Genomic DNA, 5,271 nt, shown 5'->3' on the forward strand with positions numbered 1-5,271 from the left:
TCTCTCTGTCAGTAGAAAACCAACATGGCTCTAATATAACTTGTGTCTCACTGACACAAAGCTGGTTAAACACTTTAAGGGCCAAAACCAAATCAGTACGACAAGGATTATCCTAAGTATAAACATTCTCATAAGAAGACTTGAAGTAAATGTTCTCAGCTAGCTTGTTCCTGCCTGTGAGACAGGAAAAGTATTTTTAATGGCTTGTAGTCCTTTTTCTTAAAATTCCTTCTCCATCCACTGCTTTATTTTTAACTTATTTGTGCAACTGATTTTTGTAAACCATCACTAACTCATCTACAGGTGGATCCAGTCCCTTAATTCTGTTTCCTCAGCAAGTTTTCAAGGGATTGTTCATGCATCTGTTTTTCAAACAAGCCTAGTGATGGGTAGATATTTCCAGATATGAAAAACTCATTTTCCTAGTGTGGAAAGTGCAACGACGTTATGAATAAGCATCTCGTGTGATAATACCAAAAGAGTTCAAAGGTATTTTATTCACCTTCAGCCCTTTCACTAGATGTCCTGGTAAACATACTCTGCAGTTCCTAAGGGTATCACAGTAAGGAACGTTCCATGGCTATCCAGCCAAGTCATTACACAGTCTGAAAATTATGTGTTTCTCCCCATTACATTAAGAAAGAGATACACTGAGATGGGGCTTCTGTGCCTGTGGAAAAGGTATTCCAGCATCCCTGGGAGGGCAGCCAAGCTCTGGACGCTAGCCTGCACCATGCCTGGGCTGAGGAGGAGCCCAAGTCCCTGGGTGAGTGACCTGAACTTGTACAGGTTAATCGCTGGGCCGAGCTCAGAAGCAGCTGCCTGAGCTCTGACCAGCTGGAAGCCAATTAAGTGTAGCTGAGCTTATTTTGGTTCAGGCCTGGAGAGAGGGAGTCATTCCTGGAGCACTGCTGGGCACCATGCTGGTTTAACTACCAGGGGCTACTTAGCCCTTGAGCACATTTGAGGCTTCAGGCATTGCTACCATTCCTGATATTCTTTAGGAATCAAAGACAAATGCTGGAGAACAACTTTTCTGAGACACTCATTAAGCATTTTTTTTAAAATTGTTTCTTTGCCAGAGACTCTGCAGATCCTCTGCAGAGGTAATTACACAAAAGGAGGAAGCATTCTGGCTGAATCTATTTCCCTTTTTTTCTTGGCAGATGAGTAGCGTCTTCCCATTTGAGTTTGCCCCTGATTCTTGCACTGTGTAGTACTGAAGCAAAACTGTATAGATTTACAGAATACCATCAAGTGGAACCCTCCTCGATTCATACCTTTTTGTTGTAGAGATCTTTGCCCACTATGGATTGATTCTTTGCCCATTAGGATTAATGGGACTTTTAAATCTGAGTTCTGTAAGGGCATCTCTACATGTCTAACATTTTTGTGAAACTTTAATTACATGTTTCATTATTGCAGTCCACCACTATTCCTAGAGAAATCTGAACTACCTATTCTCTCTGCAACCCCTAAATACATGCACACAGAGAATAAGCAAATCCAGTGTACAACCTTAATGTTCAAAATAAGCTGGAGAAAAGAGGAAGAATTTTAGAAATGCTGCTGTTGCTGTACTCTCAATTTCACTGACATCCTTAGACAGCCTGGTAAGTGACATGGTCTTGTGTCCCATCTGTTACATTATTAACACTCTCGCCTTAAAGCAGTAAGGGATTGTATCAGAGGTGTTCAGTAGAGCTTCAACTCTTTAAGAAGTTAGTGTGCGCTAAGAAAGGTTTTGAATTTACAATACCCTACCTGCTATAGGCCATCTCCCTGTACACCTAGATTAATTGGAGTCACTTCCATGTTGTAAATTGACACATTTTCTATGTGGACCTGCCCTGAAGCTCTTGCCACAACCTCTCAACATGAAACAGTGATGACATGTCAAATGACAAAAAGGGCTTCAGGAAGAAATGGCATCTTAAATCACCTGTCCTCGTGTCATGCCGCCTTCTCCCAAGGAACAGCTGCCACAAAAGTCCTTGAAAGTCTGTAGAAAATTATCAAAAATAGGACCTGCAGGTTTTGAATGGAATTTTCTGAACCAAAAAAAGAGGAGGAGACGATAGTTTGCTTAATTAGGCTTTACATTATTAATTATATGCTTGTTCCAGTTTTTCTTTAAACTGACAGATGTCTCAACTGATACTGGTCATCCTGTGGTAAAGGATGGTTGTGAAAGAATTAACCCATAGTGTTACTGAGATATCATAGTCAAATTATCATTCCTTGAGACTGTAAAGGGTCTGATCTTGCTTCAGTTCAAGTCAATAGCCAAAATCGTATTTATTTGTTATGCTTTAGTTATTAGATAAAAAAAACATTGTTATAAAAGGTCCTGATAAGCATTTATTAATTTATGAAGCATTTCCACTAGATAATGTGTAATTTTTTTCCATGGTTTCTGTATTAGATGTATTTCTGTAGCTTCCCCCAAAAGCTGGTTGTGCAATGTGTATTATTTAAAACCTTAACTGTGGTTTTGTAAGAGATGTGAGAGATGCATTTAGTTGTGTCTGTATACTTGCTGAAAAAAAAGGAAGACAAAGTTCTAAACTCGGGTTCTCACTTTTTGCTAATTTGTGCAAACATAATGCATGCACAGGATTTAAGCACAGCTAGTTTGAACTGCTGTTCTTATTTAACCAAAGAGTGCTCCATTTCTGATGAAAATGTCATCACTTCGATGGATGAAATGCAACCCATCTTGTTTCTGGACGTGTATTGCAATTTGCGATGTATTTTGATTCCTACAGATACTGAATGTTGTTAACAAAAATACATACTGAGGAGACATGCAAATAAAACAAGTTTCAAAGTGGAAATCACAGTTAGAATGTTCTTGAGTCTGCAGCACAGAAAACTGACCTTTTGCTGACAGCCATTATCATTTCTATCTGATCTAACATCTGCTCTTTTTTTTTTTTTTGCTGAACCAAGCTAATTTCACTCGAAATATTTCTAAGAATTGAGGCGCGGATTTGCCTTGGTACAGCCTCGCTTTTCTCTGGAGAGAAAAGTCTAGCCAAGCACCTTTCATCTTTCCTTCGTCTTCTCATTACTGTCAGCTTTCCTTTCCCCGTGGCAGTTAAATGTCACTCTTAACAATGCTTGCTCTTCTTTTCAGCACGTGGGGACTGAGCACTCACCTCTCAGGTGTGCATTTATGCTGTTTTGGAAGTTTCCTCAATGCTGTTTCTTCCTTTGCTAGCCTTGCTCTTACAAGTTCTTGTTACAGCTTGTTCTCTGCTTTCTACTTTTCTCAGCCAAGGCTCACAGTTTACCTTTTCATCTTGCATTTCTGCACCATCTCCTTTCAAAAAAATTCAATCTCACTAAAATTCCCATTTCATATCTGATACAGCTTATAAGAAACAACCTGTGTCTCCTGTCTGTGCCTTACTGAACTGCATTCACTGTAAGGATCATGACAAGTTTGCCAACCTGTACAAATCACAGTCAACAGAAAGTTTCCTATTTCCAGTAACTCCATATTCTTAAAAGAACATTTCCTGCAGCTGTTCTTTTTCCTTTGTACCTACTCTTTTCCCTTTTATCCTGTTTCCAAAGTGATGTCTATTCTGATTACACTGTTGTTCACTTTTTTACAAGAAAAAAGTCTCATTTGAAAAACACTTTTGGACTAACTAAAGTACTGTCACTTTTTTTGATCTGCTTTTTGCCAAACACTGACTTTGTGCTTCTTCTGAATTTGCTGCTTGCCATCCTTCAACACAGCTCACCCTTTACCTGCCTGTGCTCTGTCACTACCTCCATACACCCTCTCTCATGTAACAATTTCCTGCTCCTCTGTTGCCTTATCCTCTTTTTCCTATGTTTTTCTTTGTTAACTCTAGTTTTCCTGTGTTCTTTCTTTAATTTCCAATTCCTTCTCCACAGCCCCTTCCATATTACTTTGCTCAGTCTTGGCTGTCTTTCCTACTTTGATCTTGTCCTCACAATGCTTAGTGTCCTTGGAGAGAGTTCCAGCCCTACCAAGTATTTTGAGAGAACACTAAAGAGTTACTTTAAAGACTGCTTGTGGTTTGAAGATACCTATTTGTTTGTTTCTTTCTTTGTTTAAACACAGACTCTGGAACACAAATGGGAATATATTGGCCTTGGTGCTGACACAAGAGTAGCACAGTTCACTGAGTTCATTGCTTTTGTCCGATGACACCTGTATAAACTATTCCAGGCTCTACTAGACCTTCTCTGTGTCAAGAGCCACACTATAATTGTGACTAAGAAGGACATTACTTGATTTTGACAAGGCTGTCTGATGACATAGGTAACAAGGTATGATCACATGACTGTTGACTTCTGGAGGAAAGAGAGGTGTATGAAACTGTTCAAAACACTAGTAACTGGTGAAAATAAGCAATCCATTTCAGAAGCTGGATAAAGGTCCTGATGTCTTGTATGAAAAAACATGCATGGCTTTAAGTGCATGTATTTAATAAGAGGTATGTCTCAAATATTTCCATTTCATAGAAAAGGAATCTGTAGAACGATGATGTTTATTCAGTAACTTCATCTCCCATTTCAAGACATTTTTATCAGGGTTTTTTATTGTTTTGGGGTTTTTTTTCCCACGTTATTGGTTCATCCTTCTGAAACGAGCTCCCCTCATTACAACAGCACAGCCGCCTTTCCCTGCTGAGCTTGGGCGGCTTTGTTCCCTCTCCCCTGCGCTGCTGCCCGTCACACCACTCCTAGCCCGCCCGCCTTCTGACCGTCCCTTCTCTTGCTCCCAGCACCCTTTGCCCTAGAACGAGCTGTGCCCCGCCGGGCGGAGCGGTGACTAACTGAAAGCCACGCGCGTGTCACTGGCCAAACTGGCTGACTTGCACTTAAGCTGCCACCCATCGCTAGGGCTAACGGCCGGGCCGCCTCCAAGGGCTCGTTGGTGTGGGCAGGCGGGTGCGCGGAAGGCGCCTAGTTTCACCCGCCTCGGGCACCGGTTGCGCGCAGGGCAGCGGCTGGCCCTCACGCCCCGAGCCTGTGCCGCCGGATCAGGCCGCGCACCCCACGCCCCGAACGCGCCCGTGCCGAGCCCGACGCGGGCCCCAGGCGCGGCGGGGTGGGGCGGGGCCGGCGGCGGAGGGGGCGGGGGCGCCCCTGGCGGCGGGGCCGCTCGCCTTGCCCCGCCCCGGCTCCCTCCCGGCATCCCCCGCGGTGGGACGGGCACCCCGCCGCTGGGGCCGGGCGGCGCGTGCGCAGGCGGTTGGCCGGGGCGGGGCGGAGCGGCCTCCGCCT

Source organism: Colius striatus, chromosome 1, assembly GCF_028858725.1.
Source record: "Colius striatus isolate bColStr4 chromosome 1, bColStr4.1.hap1, whole genome shotgun sequence".
In the NCBI taxonomy this organism is placed as follows: domain Eukaryota; kingdom Metazoa; phylum Chordata; class Aves; order Coliiformes; family Coliidae; genus Colius; species Colius striatus.